The 26,496-nt window shown below is 36.8% G+C and overlaps 1 protein-coding gene across 2 annotated transcripts in view; it reads left to right on the forward strand.

Annotated features, from left to right (window-relative positions):
- The first annotated feature begins 23,750 nt into the window (after positions 1-23,750).
- The window catches only part of kcnj15 (potassium inwardly rectifying channel subfamily J member 15), a 59,321-nt gene continuing 56,575 nt past the window's right edge, over positions 23,751-26,496 (forward strand). Inside the window, exon 1 of one of the 2 annotated variants that reach the window (XM_039744463.1) lies at positions 23,751-24,131. The gene's annotated coding sequence lies outside the window, so the exon portion shown is untranslated. Of the gene's footprint in view, positions 24,132-24,443; positions 24,518-26,496 lie in introns of those variants that run through there. The other variant, XM_039744464.1, reaches the window with a different exon arrangement.

Genomic DNA, 26,496 nt, shown 5'->3' on the forward strand with positions numbered 1-26,496 from the left:
TATCTCATGAATATTGTATTCGGCGTAGGCATGACAAACGCCAGTGTGTCTATGAACTTAATTTAAACTTAAGGTTTACACCGTGCTTTGTGTCCGCAGTAGCTGTACTTATGAATATGCTTGTATGCGTCACTCACTTCATATTCTTTTGCTGTCTTCTGTGTTTTTTGTTCAGCGCTCTTTGGAGCTGTTGCTTTTTGTCTACCTACTGCGTTCACAGTCATTTCACGTGAGCTGCTTGAAGTACATGCATCGAAAGGTTCTCAGCTTGATGTTAGCTCAGACCCGGCAATGCGTCTTCTCATTAAATTTAAAGTTAAGCTTTAAACCTTGCTTTCCTATTCGTTTGCGTAAGCACAGTCCTTCACCAGCAAGTTTAACTCCTTACAGCAATTTTAACTCCGTTACAAAGTAATCCAAAGTCTCGTTTATACCCCGTGTCTTCTCATTAAACTTGTATCTCGCGAATATCGTATTCATCATAGGCATGACAAACGGCAGCAGCAGCGTGTCTATAAACTTAATTTAAACTTACGGCTTACACCGTGGTTTGTTTCCGCAGTAGCTGCACTTATGAATATGCTTGTATGCGTCACGCGCTTCATATTCGTTTGCTGCCTTCTCAATTGTGTAATGCGTTTTTTGTTCAGTGCTCTTTGGAGCTCTTCCTTGTTCTCTGCGTACTGCGTTCACAGTCAGTTCACGTGAGCTGCTCGGAGTACATGCATCGAAGGTTCTTAGCTGTGCTTGTGCAATCTTGTGCGATTTCCACGGCTTTATTTAATGTTAGCTAAGACCCGTCACTTAAAAGTTTCTCTCACAGTTTCGCTGAGTTTGTGCCAAACTCCACCCTGACCATCTCATCTTTGTTTGCATAAGCACAGTCCTTCACCCACGAATATTTAGCGGCAGAGTGTTTCTAATGGATTGCCACTGACGGACGGCCTTATGTGGGCAGGCACTCAATTACACCTCACACGGCGACCGAGCTGCAGGCTATGGCTGGTATATATGTACATAATTAGGTTCCAGTTATGACCGTTACGCGTAGAATGCCTAATTTTTGTAAGTAAGCTGTAAGGTAAGAGCTTGCCAATTTTCAGCCTTCTACCTACAAGGGAAGTTGAAGAATTAGTGATGAGTCTGTGAGTGAGTCAGTCAGTCAGTCAGTCAGTGAGGTCTTTGCCTTTTATTAGTATAGATAAACTAGAGATGCATGTAAAAGGAAAGAAAAAGAAAACAATGAGATGTGACCGAAACCCAGACAAGAGGCAAAAAACACAGACAGAATTCAGGCAAAAAGTAAAAAACCAAGAAAGACACAAAATTTAACACAAAGAGAATATTATAAGAGTTTTGAAGGATTTATCCACAAATCAGATAAAGCTTAGTGCAAGCACTGGCCTTTTATTCTGTCCGCTGATGAACTCAAGGTCACAACCCCAGAGACCACTCCCCTAGAAATGTAGGTTGCAACCATAACGATGGTACACAAAATGGCTTCCACTATAGGAAAAGGATAAGACCCCAAAGTTCAGCCCTGATCATGAAACATACATGTTTTAATTTTAAAGGTATCATGAAGTCTATGCACTGAAACCTGTAATCTCACTAATGCTGAAACGAATGAAGGGCCACTGTATTTAAATATTTGCTTCAAGTAAGTAGTGCATCATCCAGAGTTAATTTTACCTTTGCCCACTGTTAACTAATAATTTGATTAATGGAGTTTGAAAAGGTGTGGATGGATAGATGTACTGTATACCAAGAGGTTGTTGAACTCTGGTCCCAATTGGCTACAGTGGCTACGGATCTTCATTTAGCCATTTTATTTATCAGAAATTCATCCTTACTGAATGCTCATGTCATTTGATTAGGTCAGAAATCTTTGCTACCAGTGCCTATTTTTTTTCCTGAGAAAATCAATAAAATAATTCCTTTTGGACCTAAGTAGATTAGCACTGCGCATTGGCCAAGATGTATACTTCTAAATATTTTATTCATACTGCCATTTTATGATGAACACACCCAAATACTAATAGTACTAAAGACAACTGTTCCACAGAAAGCTACAGTATCGTGTTATTTGTACCATATTTTGGCAGCTGATTAAAAAAAAGTACATAAATAAACATATGACAACATTATAATCTTAGCAAACAATTTAATTGAAGTAAAGGGAAGTAAAACTAATCTATGTGCAATTTTTGAGGGTGTCTAGAGACCAGTGGGGCAAACAATTTTTTAAAACAAAAAGTTCAATTAATAGCAAGGACTGGTCTCATAATTAAAACAAAAATAGCTGGAACAAAATTCTTGCAACCAATGCAACTCTGACTCAGTAGGGTTTCCTACCCCTGCTGTATACTTTATGAACAACTCACTTCAAGCTAAGAACTTGTGATCTTACCAGTAATATCAAGCTGTGAAAACTGAGCACAGCATTAGGAAACACTTGTGTGGGACAGAGATGTGCATAGTACTGAAAAAATATTACTTTGATCATTGTTAGTGTTTTGCAATTCATTTAAAAATGCTTGGTAACTGAATTTTTATTGATTTAAATGTATAATATTATGGAAAATTAGTCTACTTGCTCTTCTTAATGTAAATCATTGTTTAACAGCTTTCTGTTGACTTCTGTTTAAACGAAGAATGTTATTTGTTTTGGCTGGCATGGTGGTACAATGTCAAGCTCTGCTCTCAAATCTTCAGTTCATATTTTCTGTGTATTTGCACATTCCCGTGTTGTCATCATGTTTTTCTTTCTTTTGTAGTCTGGTTTTCCATTGACATTTCAAAGAAATGCACATTAGGTTTACTGGTGATTCTAAATTGTGAATGTAGGTGCTAGCTGTGATGAACTGTACTGGTTTTCTTGGCTGTACAATTTATTATACATGTTAACAGTAAATTGCCCATGAAGAAATGACAGGGCAACACAAAATGCAATTAAAGATACATTTGTTGGGTTTTTAATTTGATTTACTATGTCAGTATAAACACAGATAGTTTCATGGTGTCTACCTTTCATCAGAGCCACTTTTACAAACTGTCTAGTTGTGATCTTGCTGCAGCAACTTGTTTGAGTACTATGACTGTTGTTCTGACTGGTAAAGATCCCAATTCTTTGATTATTTTGAAAATGATACTTGTTTGCTTTTTCACTTGCTTATTTTGCTCATCTTAGCTGGTACAATGTTCTCATTATTTGAGCTTTGGTCTTCCAAATTGGTGACTTAAGTTTTTATAAAAGTGTTGCATCCACACATGCGTGTACCTGTGTACAGCAACAAGAAGTCCCAGTTCAAAAGAAAAATAAAATATTCTTAACTGTGAGGAAAACAAAGCCACACACTCCACACACTAATTTAAAATAAGACATGAGGCTAAATTCAAAACCAGTATACAGGTATGAGAGATTCAGCATACAACAAACAAGGCATGGGAGCAAGCTAAAATATAAGAACCAGTGACAACAGAGATATGTGGCGAGGTCTTTAGCATCACCTCTATTCCAGACAAAGTAAATTAATTCAATTCAGTTTATTTTTGCAAAGATAAGAGGCTCAGAGTACTTGACAAAGTTTACAAGTACAATGCAGTTAAAGAAACAGCTAATCCACATATAACTTACATACATCAACATGCATGTACAGTATGTAAACACAGAGTAAAACAAAAATTGCAATATAAGCTAATTAACACTGTAATTGACATATACCCACTTGACAAAGGCAGAAGAAAATGAAAACAAACAAAGAACAAACTCCCAATTAATGGACCTCCTGGAGCCACAGTTCAAGTGACTGAAAAAATGGAGGAAACTGAACAGTTTAATAAGGATTTAACATAATTAAAAACAGAATAACTATCCAAAAGCTAAATAGAAAACAAACTAAAATTAATAATAATTAATAATTAATAAACAGCTGTTAACAGTTCTACTGTAGAAAGCCAGAACTCACCAATCAATAGTCTCAAAATATTGAAGCACTATACTAAATCCATATCCATTGCTCAAGAGGCAATGATTTGGTCTAAAGACCACAAACCCACTAAAGGTTAGCATTAAGGAGAGCCTAAATAAACTCATGTAACAGCAAAAAAATTAATTAGAGGGAGGGCTCATCCTTCTTATTAACTCTTTCTGGGCTGATGTCGACTTTTGTCAAAATTCAGGGGTAGAGGACAATAATCAGCTGTAAACTGCAACAAAACTTGCCCTTACTTTTTAGTTCGACTCTCTTTGCTTGAAGGAAAGTTATGTAGCTTTGTTGATTTGGCCTTGATTCCCTGCGCGTGCGTGAGTAGTGAAGAGTAAACAGTAAACAGCCTCTAAAATGGCATTGAACACTTTTGTGTAGCTGATGGACCTACAGCAGTGTTCACCTGGGAGGACCACCACTTATGATGACAAGAGGTACAAACCATATGGCATCACACTGTGACTGCCACCCACCTACTGTGCAAAGACAGTCAGGCAGCCAGCCCACCATGCATTCCTGCTGACCATCGAGGTGCCCCCATACAGCCACTGCCACCAGAGATGCCAAATATGCGCCAACAGCAACTACTGCACATAACAACAGATGTTTTATGTTGATTTATGTGTGAAATGATTGCTTTATGCGCTTTTTAGAAAACCAAGTTTTTTGGAAAAAATATTCAGTCCTCAAAGAGTTAATTTACTGCACAAAAAGAGCACAACAAAGAGTAAAGGATGGGTTTAAAAAAAAAACAAAATGTAAAGAAAACAAATCCAATTGAGTGGATGACAAGCACAAAAAAAAAGAAAATAGATTTGAAGTAAAGGAAAAATGCTAAAAGTCTAATGATTTCATCCTTGGATTCCAAAGCCCCAAGTATCTCTGGTGTCATATCCTGTTTGCAGGAGTGGCAACTTGGCAATACAGCAGTGGCATTAGGTCAGAATGCTGCAGTTCAGGGGTTTCCTGAAAGCTTCACAGTGTTACGAATGATGTTAACTCATACTAAGTACGTCCATTACGAGAAAGGTAGTTTCCCAAAGCTATAATTAAAGTAGTATACTAAACTGGCTGACATGAGTACTTCCTCATCATCATCAAGCCCTTCCGTGAGAACCCTAAATCCAAAGAGGACTGTTTCATTTATGTTAGGTAGAATGCCCAGAGGGGACTGGGCGGTCTCATGGTCTGGAATCCCTACAGATTTTATTTTTTCTCCAGCCGTCTGGAGTTTTTTTTGTTTTTTCTGTCCCCCCTGGCCATTGAACCTTACTCTTATTCGATGTTAATTAATGTTGATTTATTTTGTTTTATAATTGTGTCTTTCATTTTTCTATTCTTTAATATGTAAAGCACTTTGAGCTACTGTTTGTATGAAAATGTGCTATATAAATAAATGTTGTTGTTGTTGTTGTTGTTCCTGCAGTACCTGAGCAACAGACAGTGGCTGCCAAACAGAGCATCAGAAAAAATGTAATAAATAACTGGAAATACCAAAGATATATCAAATACATATGTTGTTGTGTGTGGCTGGGGCCCTTGCCCACCCGGGACACCTTCACACTGGAAGGACCAGGAGAGCAAGCGTGACCAGAGTGTTACCTCCCCCAGGATGCTAAATGGCAGCCTCCCTGGGTTGCAGCAGTGCTTCATGGAAGTTGGAGTTTAGTGCAGCCCTGTTGGGATCTGCCCAGGGATGCTGCAGCAGGATCTGCTAAGCTCTTTTGGGCAGTTCTTCCACCACACCTGGAAGTGCTGCCGGAAACTAGATCATGAAGCACCTGGAGCTAGCAGCCACTACTCAAGGAGCCAGAGTCAGGAGGAGGAGGACAAAGCTTGACCAGAGGAATGGAGGAGAAAGAAGAGAAAAGAGAGAGAAAGAGAATTGTGTTCTTGCTAGTGCTCGTACTGTGAACTGTGCAATACTTGTGGGAAATGGGGGAAGGCGCTTACCACAAGGTAAAAAAATAAAATAAAATAAAAAACAGGTGTGTGCCTTGAACTTGTGTCCCGTGCTGGTCTGTGTCGGGCTCAGGTGGTGGTGGTAGCCTGGTGGTCCACAATGTACAGGAAGTAATGCAATAATGTACATATGAGGACAAATCATTGGGTTATAGTGGTGCAAAAGACTTCTCTAGCAGGAGTTAATCAATGCTTTCTGACAAACATACAAGAATGAGTGTGTTATAATAACTATGTCATGACTGTTGACAATAATGCATTGAATCACATGTTGTAAATTACTTTGTTACTGTAATTATTTTGACATTGCTCATTAGCCAAGCAGTAGTGCTTGCCAGCTGTCATGTTACAGAAGGCAAGTGAAAAGAAGTCCAGTTTAATCAAGTACTATAAAGAGAAAAATCAGGCTTTATTGCCATTTTGAAAACAATTATATCATGGCAAAGAATCCTTGTTTTGAATCAGAGATCAACAAGGATGCATACCTCAGAAACACAAACCCTTATATGGGGTAATGCAGTGGTATGGGCACAATTAAACCCACTTGATAACTTTAGTAATGGAGCAGTATTGGAGAGATACAGATTGCCAAGTGCTCAAATAATGGCAGTACTCCAGCCGGTGGCGGAAGGCCTGTCTAGAATCATATATTACAACTATGGCCTGACACTTAGTTGCCCAGTTCCTAGCAGTGCTGAGATATTACACCACTGGAGAAATTCCAAAGACTGCCCGATATACACATGGACTAAGCAAGGCAGCGGTGTGTAAATCAATATGGAGAAGCATCAGGCTGTTTCTTCGCAGGCAAACAGCTACATAGTGTTTTCCATCCAATCCTGAAGCACTGTGTGAAAGTCACATTAGGTTCCATGCAATCACCAACATTCCGCGCACTGTTAAAGCAGTGGATGAGACCCTCATCCCACATTCAAATGCCTAGCCTTTTGCAGAGGCCATACATTTTGAGCAGTCACCACAGGCAGTTCACAAGCATTGTCACCTGGTAGTACCCACAAGGCATTTATCAAGGCCAATTTAGCAATCCATCACAAGACAATGATGGTGAATTTGGAAGTGGCTGCCTATAAGGTGGCAGCACCTATCCTCTTTGCCCATATATACTAACACCTGTAAGTACTCGGCAGACCATGGCCAAAGAGCACTATAATGCTGCACATCAACAGACATTCAGAGCGGCTGAATATACAATATGAATGTGAAAAATGGGCTTCTGGTGTCTCCACAAATCTTCGGGTGGCATCAGATACTTACCAGGGCAATGCTGTGCCATCATAGTTGTGTGTGCCACACTACACCAATCAGTACCTACTAATACTAATATGAGTGCGGAAATGAAGACATGACTTAACTATAGCTGAACATCCAGCAAGTCGCAAAACCATGGAGCTACTTAGATGGCCGCCAAAATACCCTTTTTGAGGAAGGATATCACAAGTTACAGTATGTGCAAGCTTGCAAGATTTACAGCAAATATATAGGCTTTATTTGGTAGTCCTATGAATGTTTTTTCATTGTATACCTCCACCTGACAGAACATATAGAGATTGCTCTTTATTTTATTACAGACCTTTCTCCTTCTGGTGGTACTACAATGCTTGTAATCATAGACTTTCCAAAGTGGCTCAATTTATTATACTTAACCTTAGCCTCTACTTAACCTCAGATTTTTTTTTAATCCTTGCTATCAAGATACTTGTCTAATATCCTGAATAAGTGAAAACAAGTTGGGAGAACATCTGTGGACAGTAGGAACCACTGCAAAACCACATGCTGCTTATAGATGCAGAGTTGTTTCAGAATTCAGAGTGGATTAGAAGTTGTGGCTCTCAACATGGAATTTCCACCTGAGGGTGTCATTTTAAAAATGTGCATCTAGGTTTACTGGTCTTTATATCATTAAGGGTTCAGTTACGAATAGGTTGGCACTGACTTGCTAGTTTCATGTTTCTCGTCTGAAATCAACACATAAAAGTACTTTTTCTTTCAAAAAATCTCCTCCAACACATATAGAAATAGAAGAAGAAGTAGTGTTTTTCTCTCGGCCCTGCCATGAATTTGATAGTTGTTGGGTTGGTTGCTGCAATGTGGCCAGATTCGATGTTGTAGAATTCATGTCATCCTGTGACGGCTGGAAAGACTGCAATTTGCAGTGTCTTGTATCCTCACGACTGGATAATAAACAGGTAAAACTTCCGAAATCTTGTTAGGAAGTTTTTGTATACTGTTACCAACCTTATTTTCTTTATCATTTTGACTTTGGATTTGCTCATCTTTTTGATGCTTGATAATTTGTTTTTTCTGAATTTGTGGATGTTGACCAGGAAGGTTTTAGTTCTACACTCCAAAAATGTGGGTCCAAAATCCACTATTTGCTTAATTTGAAGGGTAACATCCTTGAAGACAGATCCTGGGTGGCTCTTCAAACTTTGTGCCAGTACTCATAGATTACATCCACGAAAACCAGAATGCATGTCTGGAGTTTGCTCCTTAGGAGGAGGGTCTGTTTTAATTGTTAATATTTTCTTGCTTTTAATCTTTTTTGGTTTTTGTTTAACATAAAAATGTTATTTTTCTATTATTACTTATTTCTTTTATTACTTACTTATTCTGGCCACCATTTTGTGTCCACTCGTGCATGGACATACAATGTCATAGTCTGGTTGCCTGTCATGTGAATAGGAAGTCTTATTATTTATTATCATTGCCACCATTGTGTTCACCTTATCCATATTGCTATTTGTGATGTAAGCCTGGAGTGGGTATTTAAGACGGCATCGCACTATGCATGGCATTCTAATTTACAAAAATAAATTAAATTTATAGATTATAATTTCTATTCTAGTTAATGAATGTTAAGCATGGTTTTTGATTGTTGATCTTTTTGAGTTTTGTTGATCAGACGTTATGACATCCTCATAGCCTTAACAGTGGTTTTTCTCAGTTCCAACAAATAACTTTTTAATTTCCTGGTCTTTGCATTGCTTGTATTTTTGCCTTTTTTATATTTAACTTAATAAAATCCCTACAAAAATGAATAAGTTAGTCCTCAAGAATTTGACTAGTCACGAGTATGTACTGTTATTTTATAGCCAATAGTTAGGAAATATTCAAATTTAATAGAATGTTTCTTTGAGGAAACCTTAGGGTTTGTAATAGAAATATGTTGCTCTGCAGAATAATCTCTTTTGAAGAAAGGAATGCAGAGCAGCTTGGAGCATTTTAAAGGGGAATACCAAAAGTCTTTACATTTTTGTCCAAAATGGAGGACAGATTTTTATAACACTGTTCATGCAGGGGTTAAGGGTGCTAGTTAGCACTGTGCTTCTCTGGCAAAACACAGTCCATTCATAATCCATTCATAATGATCAGCAGCTTGTCATTATAGCAAGACCCCAATGGCACCAAGGTTCATTTAAAAATGCAATTAAAACATTTCTGTCACTAAGAAAATATATGTTATTGTTTAACTGGGTTTCATGTATGTTAGTTTCATACTAGTTATTTTCTTTACGTTGTAACCAAATCTGTATCCTTATAGCTACTTACTAAGCTTATCATACCTATAAAATATTTACATAGGCAGTCATTAAAGTTATGTGAAGGCAATTATGCTCTTTTTTGTTAAAGGAATATTTTGATGTTTCAAAGGACAGGCAGTTACTGATAAGACAATTAATGATCTATTTAAGCAATAAAGCTGATAAATTTTTGCTGTTCACCAGACATGACCTATCTCTTGTGGGTGTGAACTAAGCAATATAACATTTATGGCAGGAGTGGAGTGGAGGGGATTTTCAAGTTATAAAGACTGCAGGCTGCTTTAACAGGGTATTCAGGACTTTAATGTAAAGTTCTGAATCAGCATTAATGCTATTAAAGACTTCATTTTGTTAAAATATTGTGACATATTTTCTTCAACAGTTTTGGTGTCAAAAATGGGAATAGACTGCTCTGATGATTTTTTTTCCAGCAGCATGGGATCTGGGACTGCATTGTGACAAGGAATAGCCAGCACTCAATAAAGTAGACATGCCTTTTCAAATATGCCTCTTCTCACATGCATGACTCAGGTCTGCTTGTAGGCCATTATCAGAGAGCTCTGAAACCAAACAGGCAGGAAGTCTGGTAGGTTTTCTGTTTTTGCGCATGAATATTTTGTCCAAAGTGGATCCTTGAGGGGGTTAGGACCAGTTCTACTGCACATTACTGGTATTAAATAAATTAAGAAAATCAAGGAGGGGCCTTGATAAATTTAGGAGTGGTTCTTCTAGTTAAACTGGCATTAAATTAGCAGCAATGGACCAAAAGTAAAGTTTAGGTCAAAATGGCTAAGGAAGCATGGGTAAACGTTGTCCTGCTGCACAGATGACTAATAAATATGGGCCAGATGTTAATACATACACTAAGAAATGGCAGAAAAAGATGGCAGGATTATTACAGTGGCCAGTGGAAGGTAGTTTTAAATGGGATAGTTGGACTAATTTACAAAATATATTGTCTAAAGAAAAAGGGATTGGGCTAAAAAGACAGCATATAATGCTTGGAAAAGTGAATTATATGACATAAATGAAAAATCAATTATGGCTAGTAAACTGGAAAATCAAAAGAAAGAAATACAAAAGATGAAAGAAAACATATGGAAACAGCAGCATAAACAGTTGGGGAGGCTCCCCGATACAAATTCCATGGTGGTTCCACAGGCAAAATCCCTTTACCCTCAAATCCCCAATGCTCTTGCAATCCCAACATTAAATTGCAATTCAAAATGTAACTTGGAAGATGGAAAATGGCCACCTTGTCTATTACCTTCTCCTTATAATTAAAATCAGCAGGCATCTGCTGCCATCCCTATCCCAGTGCAATCTTTTATTGTCCAGCAAGCAGTCACAGTCAAGTTATTTCTACTACGGAAGATCAAGATTTAGGACAGGAAGGAGAAACAGCACAGGAACAGAAAGGTTAAATGCACAGGCACTTTCAAAGGAGGCTGGGAATTTCCTACTGGGAGAGTGGATAATGCTGGTGGGGATGTAGTGGTTGAAGTACACAGGCCCTGGAGTCCTTCTGATCTCCGGGAGATAATAAAGGAATTGGGAAATCCAAAGAACAATGTAACTGCAATTTTTAGAGGGTTTGGAAATTGTTATACTGTCATTTAGGCCAACATGGGGAGATCTGGTACAATAAATGATAGCCATGCTAAAACAAGGTGTGTGGAATCAATTAAAAGCTAAATTAATTGAATGGCCAGATGATGATACAGAGTTAAGGGATTTGTTTTCAAATAAAGGGTTCACTGAGCTGTCATACATGTTGAAGGAAGTGTATCTTATTCAGATTGACTGGAGTGAAATAAAAGGTTCCATGCAAAAGTCAGAAGAAGAACCTGATGATCATTGGGAAAAGTTATGGGAGGATTTTGCTAACCAGGTTGTGGGGCCAGATAATATGCCTTTGTTTGTTAATATATTCATTTATGGATTACAAAGTAAGGTGCAAGAAACAACTGAATAACACTGCACTGACTATCATACTTTTAGTGAGGCTCAGGCCAAGGCAGCAGCCATGCATTTTTAACTATATTAAAGAAAAGAAGCAAAAACAACCAGATAAATTACAAATTTCTTAAACTATGTTTGCCAAAGTGACTGTGGCAGTAGATGTCAGCCAAAGTAATAAGGGCAGAGGCTCCTTTTGACATTAAAGCCATAAGCAGAGGTTGGTAATATTTGTATACCAAGGTATGTCTGTTTTATCTGTGGAAAGACTGATCAATGGAGAGGTGAATGTTCTAGAATATACAAAATAATCTCGGTATGAGGGATTCCTTATTTGCTTTTACATATGAGGGAATTCAGTATACCTCATGACTTCCGCAAGGTTTTTGCAAAAGTCCTGCATTGTTTTCACAAAGTCTGAAAAAAGGAGACCTGGATGGAGTGAAATTCACAAATTCAACACTAATTCATTATATTGATGACCTTATGCTTTATTCTCTTACTTTTAAAGTATGCGAGGACAGTTTAAAACTACTTCAAGCACTAGCTGAGTAAGGTCATAAAGCATTGTTATCTAAATTGGAGTTTTACACAGCCAAAGTAAAAATACCTGGGTCATGACCTGTATGGTACTACACAAGCAATATCTCTAGAGCATATAGCTTCTATTCAAAACACACCTTGGCCAAATACTCACAAACAAATGTGCAAATTTTAAGAGATATAAGGTTACTGCAGGTAGTGAATTTTAGAATATGCATTAATACTGCAGCCACTAAATGACATTTCTAAACCTCCTGCTCCTGATCCCATACAGTGGACTAATAAGGCCTAAGAAAATTTTTGTCAAATAAAACTAATTCTGTTTTAAGCTCCATGCCTTAGGTCTTCCTAACTTTAAAAAATAATTCTTATTTGTTCATGATACACAATTCCAGGCACCGTCTGCTTACTTAATATTCTAACACTTTAGATCCAGTGGCTGCAGCTCTTCCAACATGTCTTCGAGCCATAGCTGCAGCACATCCAGCATTACAGACTGCACAGCCTTTACTGCTAGGGCATAATGTTACACTCCTAGTTCCACATGCAATGGGTGCTATTTAGACTAATACAGCTACTCAGTACTTGACAGCTTCTAGATTAATCAAATATAAATTGTCCATTTTAGGTGCTCCTAATGTTAAGGTACAGCATTGTTCTCAGTTAAATCCTGCTACACTTTTCACCATCACTTAATTGAAAGTGAACAAGGATTCTCATGACTGTGAGCAAGTAGTTCTTCACGTTGCTACTCCTCATGCAGATCTCTGAGATACACCTTTTTCAAATGCTGACTTAGAGCATTTAGAGCAATACTCAAACAGGTTATGCAGTATGTTAAGCAATGGAGTGCATAGAAAAGGATAAACTTCCAAGCACTTGTACAACACAGGGGGCAGAAATATTTGCTTTGACTAAAGGTTGTACACTACCTAAAGATCAAACCACTATACTGATTCCCACTATGCTTTTGGCGTAGTCCATGATTTTGGGGCTCTTTGGAAGCATTGCGGATCCTCTGTCGCACCTATTAGACACAGTATGCTAATTTCAAATTTGTTTTATGCTTTGCAGTTGCCGTTAGCACTAGCAGTGAGAAAATGTCAGGCACATACTAAAGGCAAAGACACAGCAAGTAGAGGGAATGCTTTAGCTGTCTTGCACGCCAAACAGGCATCAGTGACAGGGCCTTCTATACTCCAATGTCCTCCCTGAACACGACAATTACTTAACATGCAAATTCAAGCTAGTGACAAAGAAAGGCAGGTCTGGATAGAAGATGAATGTGCACCTGATGCTGAGGGTCTGTGGTGCTCCAAAGATGGCCACCTTGTAGACCCACAGTTTCTTCAGCCCTGGTTGGCCCAAGTTTCTCAAGGTCCACCTCTTATGTCAAAAGGAGGGATGCTTTCCCTTATTAAGCAAACATGGTTTGCTCCTGGTTTTGCTGCACAGGCCAGCCAGACTTGTACTCAGCGTATAATCTGCCAACTTTGGCCTTTGAGCCTTTTGTACATTTGCAAATGGATTTTATGCAATTACCTAAAATACAAGGCTTTGAATATGTATTAGTAATAGTTGATTTTGTTTCTAAAGGGTAGAAGCTTTTCCTTGTATGAAGGCTGATTCAACAGCTGCAGCAATGCATCTGCTAAAAGATTTAATGCTACGCTTTGGAATACCAAACTGGCCAGTGACAGCAGGACTCAGTTTGTAAATAAAGTAATTCAGGACCTTTGTAAAGCATTAAGGATTTCTGCATTGTTCTTTTTATCCTGAAACAGCTGGATTAGCTGAAAGAAGCTAATGGTACTATAAAAAATAAACTTGCTAAAATGTGGGCAGAAACTGGCTTGAAATGGCCTAAATCTTTACCTTTAGAACTACACGAACTACTCAACAACCTGCAGCTGCTCCTTTGACATGCAAACAAATAGATGTCTATTTTCTGAATGAAAGCATTCATGCTTATTGTATTGCCTTAACACATTTTCTCAGTTCTGCTTACTCTCAGGCTGAATATGCATTACCACCTGCCTTTTGACTGAACCTGCTAATCCTTTCATCCAGGAAACATTGTGTTTATTAAAGTGCACCAACAAAAGGAAGCCTTGGCACCATGTTGGAAATGCCCATTTTAAGTACTACTTACTATCTGGACTTCTGTAAAATATGAAGGACAGCCAGCATGGGTTCATGCATTCCATCGTTGGTTCGCACCTGCACAAGATAAGGACTCCTTGTCCCAAGTCTCCTGATCATCTGTAGCTTCCAGGAATTTTGCATGCTCATTTGGACTCAGAAGAAGATGACAGCAGCCCAGATATTGCATGCAAAGAGACCTCTCACATATCCTCACCCCAGATGAGCATGAACACACCCATGGTGTATATGGTATCAATACTTACTTGGCCTTCTCTAGCATTTGGGTCTATTCAAAGCTTAACTATTCATATTGTGTTGGTACTGGCTTTCCACATTCAGTCAGTACAGGTACTCCATTTTTCCCTGCATCCTTCAAATTAAATCGTTACATGAATTATCAGGTGGGTAAATTGTAAGACTCAAACTATAACTGATTCTTGGCTCTCCTTTGCTTGTTGTAACACTTTGTCACCTCAAGAACAATGGAATTTTAACCCATATTCTGACTGTTCTGTCCTGATGCCTTTTCCATACACACCTGAACCTCCTCCATTTGATACAGCTCTACTTAATGCCACAACAAACTTCTCAAGCTTGGGTCATAATGTTGCACAGAACAGCAGAGAAGGCTTTCTGAGGAGTAAAAACTTTATTGCTATACTGGCAGTTACAAACACAAGTCCCTTTCAGAAGCAGTCTGGCCTCACAGGAAACAGCTGTCAAACTTGTTGGCTCGGCCCTCTGATTCCTGGTGAAAAGAACACAAAGTTTCCTCTTCAAGCAGGTACAGCAGCTTGGGAGCAGCGACTGGAGCTGAGGGGGTCTGGGGGAGAGAGTACAGGAGAGTCAGACATTAGGATGGCCGTGGCTCAGTCTTTTAAATGTTTGACGCATGCAGGAAGCCTGCAGCTGATACCACACAGAGGAGGGTGAACAGTGTGTAAGAGTGTGTTTATTTCCCATTAAAACACTGTTTAAGAGGGAGTTTCTGAAGATCGGCCGTGTTCCCAAACGGCAGCAGTCACAATATTTTCTGAACAATATTTTCTTTTTGGAACATCACACCTACTTACTTTTCTCATAAAGGTATATTCAAACTATTAAACCTAATCATAATTGTACTTATCAAAGTCATGTTCCTGCAGATGGAATTCCACATTTCTGTATTGGCTCTAAGCATAAGAAGAAAATTTGTCTTTTTAGAAACTGCTCACTCCTTGTTTGGAGTAAAAATGCCACTAAGTTTATGGGATAGTCACATTGCTATGATTAGGCCCCTTACAGACATGTTACTGAAGAAGACTTTGGTACTTCCTTACCACTCTCAGGCTGAGTTAACCTGACAAATTTTATCATGACTGGGGCATTAATCCTAAACCTGTTTTGTAAATGACTCCTAAATCACTAGTCACCCTCAACGTGACTTATTTTGTGTGTGGTCAAAATTCATATTCCTGGTTGTCAACCGGATGTTATACTGCTCTTGTTGTTCATCATGTGACTGCTCATGAAATATTTCCTGGATAGCCCTTACGAAAGGAGAGACGGTTATTAATTTGTTTTTTTCAGTTTGGTGTTTTAGCCCTCGACACTGCAATCACTAATCTTTTTTATGCACTGAAAGCAGTAGCCAGTTTAACAGCCCATTCACTCCAAGAACTTACTGCTGAACAGGTGACAATGAGAACTGTAGGTCGAACAAAGAAAGACTGCTGTCACTGTCCTGTTCCACTGACAGACTGAGGAGATCATTCCTCCCCTACACTACGTGACTCTTCAATTCCACCCGGTGGTGTAAACATTAACATTTTACCAGATTATAGACTGTTACACCTGCCTCACACTCTCCACCTTGCATTTTTTAACTTGCATTGCGTTTTTATCAATCTTTAATTAATATTGTTTTTATCATTATGCTGCTGCTGGAGTATTTGAATTTCCCCTTGGGGATTAATAAAGTATCTATCTATCTATCTATCTATCTGCTGTTATTAGTTCCCAGTGTAGTACATATATACTGTATTCTAGATGGTTCACATAATATTGCAGACATGACTGTTTATATGGAAAATACAGCACAAGGAGCAGGAGGTTCAAACGATGGTGTGGTTTTCAGAAAAGAATTAGCAGATTGTTTTACATGTACTTTTGGGACATGGGGTTATGCATTCTTAAGGGGAGTTTTATATATATATTAATCATTATTATGTTTACTGGATTGGGTATATGTTACCTTTATATGTTTCTTGAAAAAAGTTTAAATGCTAATGTACAGACATTTGTTCTTCAATCTTCATTAGAAACAAATTTCTGAACTTTTTACGTAGACATTGTTTAATTTAAAAAAAAAGTGTGTGGTGGGCTGTGTGGAACAATATATGTTTTTGTTTAACAATAAGTAATGAACTGGGTTTCAAGTATGTTAAATAGTTTCATAATAGCTATTTTCTTTATGTATTTTGGAGTTTCAAGGGCAGGCATTTATTGATAAGACAATCAATGATCTCTGCAAATGGGGGAGGGGGATTTTCAAGCTATAAAGACTGAAGACTGCTTTAAAGGGGTATTCGGGACTTCTGGATCAGCATTAATGCGATTAAATACTTCCTTAATTAAATTAAAATATTGTGGCTTATTTTCTTCAACACGTCACACTGCCTGCCTACATTCTAACAACAATAATAATAACTTTCTCAACCCCACTTAGTTCAAGTTCACAGGGAGATTACGCCTATCAGGATGAGCACACATGTCTGGTGTCTGGTACACATAGATATACACCCTCACTCATATAGGCTAATTTATTGTTTCTATGAAATGTAATTGAAGGGTGACGATTTGGGGATTAATTTTGAAGTGTGTGAAGAAACTTGGTCTTAAAAGACCAAAATTAATTAAACACATAAAAGTCAAATGAAACAAAGTTTTGGCAGTCATGACATTTCTGGTGGAATTAATTTTTACCCTTATGTATTTTACGTACAGTCGAGACGCTGTTTCCATATGCTGTAACGTTAATATTTATCATTCATAAAATAAGCAACTTCTCACATTATTTTCAAATTAAAATTATTCTGTATTTCTTTATTCCCATTTATATTGAGTGCATTAATTGGTATGTGGTAAAATTATTCATATATTTGTGATGAAAAAATCTAAAAAACAAGCTGAGATGTTTTCAGGTTAAATCGTTTTAAATTAAATGTCTGCTTGTGGATTTGTTTGTAACAGGAGGTCCCATCTGAAGTCAGTCATTTTCTAATCTACTTATTCCTGAATAGGGTTGCCAGACAATCGCAGGGCGATCTTACACATGCACACACCAAACATACATTAGGGCCAACTTAGTATCACCAATGCATGTAACCTGCATATCTTTGGACTGTGGAAAGAAACAAGAGAATCCAGAATCCATACATAGATATGGGGAGAACATGCAGGAAGGACCAGGACACGAACCATGCTACCCTACCAGAAAGATACACTGCAAAAAAAAAAAAATGAAAGCTGCTATATTTGAACAATAAAATGGTTTTCAGTTATCACTGCAGATTTGACTGAAAAAAATAATATTTGAACATGTTATCAGTTTGGATGTTGAAATGTGAACCAAAATTTTGTTTTTAAATTAACTGTGAACTGGTTTGAGAGAGTTAGAAACCTGATTAATAAAGTGCATGAATGTTATAATATAACTTAAGTATTTATTTATGTATTTTATTATTTTTCTTTGCTTTGTTTTTAATAAATTTGATCTTTTTTAATTTGTTCAAACATAGAATTGAATCAGTCATTCATAATATCAAAAATGTAAATGTTATAAATTGAGATATCTGAGAATTCTTTAAAATTCTGATTGATTATTTTCTATTTGTTTATTTAACATTCCAAAGTAAAATCAGAGTTTTTTAGGCAATTATGGGGTTCACAATTTTTGAAAGTGCAATTAGTCTATGAACTCAAGTAGTGAAAAAGAAAAGAAACAGATTTTAAAGTGAATTGTCTAACTGTGTACTTACTTATTACGATCTGTAATTTATAAAAAGTAAGGAGAAGTAAAAAGAGATTCAGGAGAGTATCATAATTTTCATAATTTCAATTGTGTGTGCATCTCCTTAAAAATTCACTTCACTGCTCCTAAATAAATCTTACCATTTTTGCATTTTGCTGGTGATGCTCCATCAGTTGTTTTTACATGCTTTCCTTTTTATATTTACTGCTATCCCTGGAGCATCCTTATTAATAGGAGATAAATACACAACTTGCAGGAATTTTTTTTACATTTTTTTGCCAGTGATGACTCTAGTTCCCCATCTGCTATACAATCTGCAAGACCTTAGGGTTTCTTTCTTTGGTAGCGTTCACAGAACTAATTAAAGGGAAATCTTTACAAACTTTTAAACAACTCCAGAAATACAAGGAGAAAATATGGATTGGTACAAATCACTCAAAAATTCTCAGGCTATATTTTCTAACAATGACATTCATGCATGATCTATGGCACTTTTATTCCTTGCAGTCCTCTTCCTTGAATTCCAATGCACTGGCCATAAATCACTGTGAAGCATACCAACAAAAAGAGGTGATTTAGAATGTAATATTTTTGGCTTTTTAATAGAGGCTACATTTTGTATACTTTGCCTCAGTCAACCAATTGCAGAAGGTAAAAGCAAAAGTGAAAAGAAGAGATTTCAGCAGTGCCCAATATAAACTACCTTCTTGACAGTTTTTATTGACTTGAAATAGTACATCTCTGTACACATGGCCAAAAAAAGGATTATGCTTATATAAAAATCAGAAATTAAGTTTATTTGTTGAGCCATTGCATACAAGTTAGTAGAATATGATTCTACTCCGAAATGAGAGTCTTAATGTACGGAAATAGACGCACTATCTCACTTTGTTTATTGCAACTCAACAGTTACTAAATTTCATTGCACTCATTTATTTTATGAAGGAGGGATAGTAAAGAGACATTAAAACAGTGCACTTTACTTTTAAACACAACCTGTTCTGCTTCTGCTTTTCTGAATTGTTTAATGGCAACTCCTTAATATCATCCAAACATCCCTTATCCAGTATCATCCAGATTAGGGGCCTTGTTAGGCAGAGCTTTCTTGGTAGCACTGAGTGTCATTCATCCATTTATCAATTCCATTCACCCATTAATCAATTTCTTAATTCACTATCTTGTTAGAACTGAGCTCAAGATAGGAACTAGATCTTGACCAAATGACTGCCAGTTTGCTGAGCTCAGTTAACAAAACTCATACCTGATCAATTTACTGTCCTCAATAACCGAACATGCATTTCTCAGGGATATAGGGAATCTGAGGAGAACATCTGCACTAAAGGAGGAAAGAGAAAACCCTACATAGTGACCAGACCAAAGACCCATGAAACAGCAACATCCACATAGATATAATTGTGAACTTAAAATTTTTAACACTGAGAAGATGGAGTTTGAGGCCTTTGTTTTACATGGTTGACTGAATAATTTGACAAGGCAGCATAAAGTTGTATTAAACATCAGTAACAGCAAATATGTTGTAATAAAATGTAACATCATCATCATCAAATAAACTATTCAAAAACAAAGATACTGCAAAATAATTGCAGTAAATGGAATTCAATGTAAAATCACTACACTTTATCATAAAAGGAAAGTATTTTTTGCCAATCCCACTAAAGAAACATGCAGAGAAAATATGATACTTGGTATAGGTATGTAGAAGCAAAAAAAAAAAAACCACAGGGAGAAAATAACAACCAGTAACAGGAGACAAACCAAGACCCTGGATCCAGCACTATACACTGGTGTTCCTAAACATACAATTAATCAGACAGAACAAGTAAATATCAAACAGTGCATGAAGCTATGAATGATCAATAAAACTGAATCAGCAATGTTGATTCCTAGACCAGTGCTTACCTTTGTCACAGATCAAACAGATACAGTGTATGTGGGCTAACAGTTTGAAGGGTATAAACCAGGGTTTAGAAGTTCATATGCAAAAAAATAAATCTTCAAGAGATTTGGCACCAGTCAATGATCAAGCATCATCCCTATGTTCAATAAAAGGAACAAAACACAGATTTCAAGTCAGAGTTTTTGCCAATGATGCTTTCAGTTACCCATCTGTCATACAATCTGCTGAACCTAAAATTAATAAATATAATCCAGATGGGCAACCATGCCCTTTACCAAGAGCAATGTCTCCATTGTAGTGGCAGGTACTAGAGAATGGCTTACTAAGGCTTAAGCCTTAAGTGAAAATCTACTAGCCATACATCACCCACACAATGCAAATGTTAATGAAATAACAACAATATATATTAGAAAAAACGAATAAGTTATAAGTTTTAAAATGAAAGGCTTCATTTGTGAAATATATATATATATTTTTTTTTTTCCAGTCAACACAAGCAATTTACATTTTTTTTAAATAGTTCACTGGGGCAGCATGGTCTTTGTTGTATTCTCTTTCTGGTTATTTTATATGTGTTGTTCACTATTTATTTATTTTTCGTGCCACTGTTCTAGCCAGAGTGAGATATGGTCAGGAAGCATTATTTTTAATTACTTTATATGCAGTTGCCAAAAAAAGAATGTAATCCTTTGGAATTCCCTGAATTTCACCATTAAATAAATGTAGTGTGACCTTCAAATAGATTACAATAAAAGTCAAACACAATCTGCCAAAATTGTAAGTTTGGTATTTTTCAAGTTGAAGTTAATTCTTCACGATCATGGTACATTAATTTGCTATGTACAACTGCATTCTAAATTGATGTGTTTTTTTTACAAATTTTAAAAATACCTTGTTTGTTCATTCTGCTTACAATTGAACTAAAGGTTACATGGGTCCATAGTTTAATGGAAAATTCTTAAAACTCACCATATATGTCCACTTTGAAGAAACAAAAGTTCTGATTTAAGAAAACATGCTTTATGTGTTTATGAGGCATCCTTTACTGCATCAGGGCCTGAACAGCTTGCTATCACAGAGGTAAGAACAAGTTCAAAACTTTCAAGAAATTTCACAGGGGAATATCAGAGCAGAAGTCAGTCATCTTTAGTTTAATAATAGTTGGGCGATGCAACTAGACGATAACCTGAAATACATGAGTAAATCAATAACAGAAATAAAATTTAAAAAAAAGTGTTTTGTAATGGTCAAATCAGATTCCAAACATCAACCCAATTGAGATGCTGTGACATGAGCTGCGAGTTATTCATGCAAGAAATGGCAATGATATCAGTCAGCTGAAACAGATTTGTAAAATGGAGTGCTCTAACACTACTCCTCACAGTGGTGAAAGCACGAGCAGCAGACAAAGAAAACATTTACTGGGAGGTTATTGCTTCTAACGTAGGTTCTATCAGTTACTAAATACAAAGGTTCACAGAACTTTTTTTATTGTTTTCGTAAGCAGCTGGACTCACCACCTACTTCATCCGCAGTTTCTTAGCAGTCCTAAGGTCCTCTGTCCTTTGCCCATGCATATACAATACCAGCCCTGCCTCACTTCGTTTATCCAGAGTCAGGGGCAACCCATCTGCTATGCTTGTGTGACGGAACTTGTGGTTTTCTGCCACCTAGCCTCTTCCCTTCTGAGGACCCAACAATGAAAATACACCTGGGACTAGAAGAATACAGTCAATGTGACTGGATCATTTTAACTGACCTGAACATTTAGAAGACCATTTTTATTTTCACTTTTAGCACCCTTGTGTGCTTGTTTATTTGTTCACTGTTTCCATATCTCACAATTAAACAGGGGTCTGTTGGTTCCCCAAATCTTTGGCTGACTTTTAGAGGTGACCTGAATCACAAAAAAAAAAACAACAATTTGTAAGTTTCATGTGTAACAAAGTAAATCTATAAATTTGGACAGATTAGGTCCAAATCAGTTTTCAAATGTAAAACTGGTAACATTTTAGTTAATGTACTGTGAAAATGCAGCTTAGCATTGGAATGGAGGTAGCTTAAGTGAGTATATGTCTCTTGCTATTCCATAATTCAATATAAGACTTGTGAATCCTTCATATTCATAATTTTGCCAGCATATTAAATACCACCCTGCACACACAGAGATGACTAGCCATTTTACTGATGCAGTACCAAAACTAAAGTGTTACCATAAAATCTTGCTAGGTGTTGTAGAAGATGTTAAGATGGTCTACCAAAACACATAGCTAACTACCTCATTGTAGAAAATCTCAGAGGTGGAGTAATAAAGTATGGAGATGGAGACAGGGCCAGAGCCACCATTAAAGCCAATTAGGCAGGAGAAAGTGTAGAGAATGAGATAAAATCTATTGTCTTTGAGATGTCATCTACTTCATGGTTTCAGTACAACATTCTAGTAATGTATATAATATTTCTTAATGAACTGTTTTATGAAAAATTACTGCCCAGTACATGCAAACTTGTGAATACTTTCACCTTGGGTGCAGATCAGAAGTGGTTAGGGGGAACCCAGCGACAAGGGTTAGCTACCAAACAGTCTGTTGGCACACTAATAAGCTTGGCCTAGAGCACAAAATAACCTAGCACTGGCACTGTTTTGAGGTAGTGGGGTAACAAAATAGTCTACTTTCATTAAAGCCATTACTGCAGAGTATTAAAAGTTGTAATTTGCAAAATTCCAACAAACGTGGTGCTGTTTTTCTTATTCCCCTTTCAGCACTATCAAGCTGCAACATCACCAGAGCTATTCTAAACCCATACTCACCCTGGCAATCTCATATCACAAACAACACAAAATGAATTCAATACGTACAGTATATGTATTATTAAATCTACGCACAAAACGTTTGTTTTACTCACGACTAAACTTACTTTCTGATATCACTTATACAGACTCGAATCCGCTTCAGTGTGGCAAAGGCCACAGTTAAGCCTGGCAGATCTGGGCGAAGGCAAGACCTAACTCTGGACGGGACCAATCCATCGCAAACCGCACTCATCTGCATGTTGTGTCAACTTTGATTCGCGTATTTTCATTAGTTTCACGTGTTGTGGATGTGGGAGCAAAACCGGATTAATCGGAGAAAAACCCACGAACATGGTGAGAGAATGTGATTGAGTGAGATTCGAATCCCATACTCTGCAGGTGTCAGTAACGGTCCGGTGCGAACAATTGCATCGGTCATGTATCCTCCCATCTAAGGAAGGATAGATAGATAGATAGATAGATAGATAGATAGATAGATAGATAGATAGATAGATAGATAGATAGATAGATAGCACTTTATTCATAAGGTACACCAGTTGTTATATATATTCAGAGTCGCTTTTTAAACATAAGATGATTAATCGCCTCTAAACAGAGTTGACTATTTCAAGCATATATGCTTGTGAATTTAAAATCTGAAATTATGAAGCAGGTGTTTTACATAATTAATAGCTCCAGTCTTACTACAACTTTAATAAGCATAATAAATCTATTTTAGTATATTTTTATTTATATTCTCCTTTCCACATTTTCTGCAAAACGTTTTAACTGGGCCCACTACGCTGGGCAAACTGACGACGTCATTCTCCGTACTTCGCCTGTGCGCAGCGTAAGGCGCTGTCAACTGTGGAGAGTACTTGATGGAAGTTTAAACGTCTCAATAAAATAAATATTTCGAAGAAAGGATGAATTACATAATATGAGTGCCATTCGGGGCTCTGAGACAAAGTTACAAGAAACTCTTCGATTAGCAGGTCGCGAAAACATTCGTCGCGAAACGAGTTTAATGCCACTTTTGTTTTCAACCAAAAGTTGTCAAACTCCGACGGCACCTGGCGGAAGGCAGGCGGCAAGTCCCGAGGAGATGCTGTCTGACCAGTTCGGCAAGGAGCGCTGCGCCGCTCTGAACTTTTACCCGTTTCTCTAGAGTGACAATTGAACGGCATGAAGAAAGCCAGCGGCCCGGCAAACTGCCAGCGTCCCGGCGTTTAATGTAAATGGATACAAGGTAAGCTGCCGGCAATATTTCGCCTATTTTAGGGGAACTGTGACGAAAGCGGAGTTGGTGAAACATGAGAAGTTGGAGAGAATGAGATAAAATCTACCCGTCTTCGTCTTCGAGATGGTTTAATCCTCCTTCTACTTAATGTTTTCAGTACAACATTCCAGTGGTGTTATATAATATTTCTTAATAAATTACATACATGAACAATCGTATGAACAATTTCCGCCCAGTACATACAAACTTGTGAATACCTTTTTTTTTGTAACCAAGACAATTAAACGTTAAATCAAGTGAAACTGCGCGAATAAATAAGTAGTATCTGTATTATAGTGTATACCACTCTAGGATCGTAAAGTACAGTACAGATGAATTAAACCTTTGCTTGGAGGGTAAGTGTTGTTCGTTTACGTGGAAGCTTTCGATAAAAATATAATGGATGTCAGAAAAGACTGTAAAGAGATCAGTGGAAGGAAATTGATTAAAACCGATTTCACGATGTTCCTGTTGAACAAAACCTAAATTGAAAATGGTGACTCTTTTGTGACGCTGCATATGGGGGAATGGCTCAAAGTAGTGATGTGTACAGACTTTGGTGGGCAGTGGCTCAAAACATGAGACTGGGCACTTTACAGGACAGGATTTATTTCCTGAACAGAAATTATTTCTGTGTTTTTAATCTCACTGCAAATGTAAGTGTAGATAGATAGATAGATACTTTATTAATCCCAAGGGGAAATTCACATAATCCAGCAGCAGTATACTGATACAAAGAAACAATATTAAATTAAATAGTAATAAAAATGAAAAAAATTATAATTGTAATTTTAAAAAATTGTAATATTAGGTCCATTATAATATTAAGAATCTTGACAAAAAATATAGTTACTTCCATGACTGCTCATTACTGCTTTTCAAGTTAGCAGAAAAACGCATCTTAATAAGATAAAGAAGTATAAAAAATAATTCCCATCTAGTTACATTATAAGGAAGAGTCCACATCATAGTCTTATCATATCAAATATTTTTCATTTTCTCCACACGTTAAGGAAACAACCAGAACAACTTCCTTTCACTCCATACATGTTTATTATTGTTTACTTATTTGGCTACACATTCATTCAAGGCAACTTACAATATCTGAGGTACAATTGTTTACATTTCTTTTGTCTTTACAACTGGAGCATAGACAATCGAAGTGACTTGCTCATGGCCACACATTGTCTTTACACAATATCTTGTCTTGTTTGTGTTTTAATTTTAAATTTAAATTTTAGTTCTATTTTTAATTTATTATTTGCACTTCATGTTGTTACACTGTGGACCCTGAGCTTCGCAATTTCGTCTATCTGTATACTTGTATATGGTTGAGATGACAATAAAGTTCGCTTTGACTTTGACTTTGTAAGTAGCAGAATTTGAAGTCCAAAGTCTTAAGCACACCACACAGGTAGCATAGATTACCATCATTTATTGTGTGTTAAGTCTTTCATTATTAAAGTATGATCCTTAAAGTACAATGCACAATTATTGAATATATGTTGTATGTATTATGATGTTTCAGTAACAAAAACAAACAAAAAAATACATACCTTTTTACATTCTAGATGTCATATTTTGGGTAAAAACTATATTATAGTGCTGACTCATACATACTTGTCCTGGAAGGAATGAGTGAAAGTAAAGAAAATGGAACCAGATATAAAAATTATGACAACATGTTCACTTTTTCAAAGCAGGACCCTTAATATACAAACAAATAAAACGGTCCAGAAATGCATTCCTCAAAAATTGCCCCCTCCCTAATTTTATCATGTAAGTGCCTTGTAAATTTAACTAGAATATAGTATCATTTGGCAGTGTTGTGAACATGGACCCTTATTTGCTCATTATACTGTATGAAATTGATTTATTGTATCTTACTGTTAGTACATTTACTTTTAATCAAATAGAACTTTTACACTTATATTTTTAAGATGTTTCTGTACTTCTTCGTAAGGGTTCTTTAATTACAATTATAAAAAAAATTAAAAATCAGCCTCCCTCCTACTGTATTGTGTCTCTCCACTAGAGACTATGATTGCAAAAACACATGGAAAATACAGTCCTGTTTTAGACTGGATGCCAGTCCATTATGTCCACTATCATGCTCACACATACATACATTTCTATAGTCATTTGAAAGGAACAGTGTACAGTATATGCTTTGGAACTGTAGGAACAAATTAAGAGTCTAAAACTATCAACAACCATCATTTACTGTAAAGAAATATATGAATCATTAGTTATTTCTAAACTTTTGGTTTAATTGTGCAACACAACTATGCTTACATGTTACCTGTTACTTAAAAAACACCTTTCATATTTAACA

Source organism: Polypterus senegalus, chromosome 2, assembly GCF_016835505.1.
Source record: "Polypterus senegalus isolate Bchr_013 chromosome 2, ASM1683550v1, whole genome shotgun sequence".
Taxonomy (NCBI): domain Eukaryota; kingdom Metazoa; phylum Chordata; class Cladistia; order Polypteriformes; family Polypteridae; genus Polypterus; species Polypterus senegalus.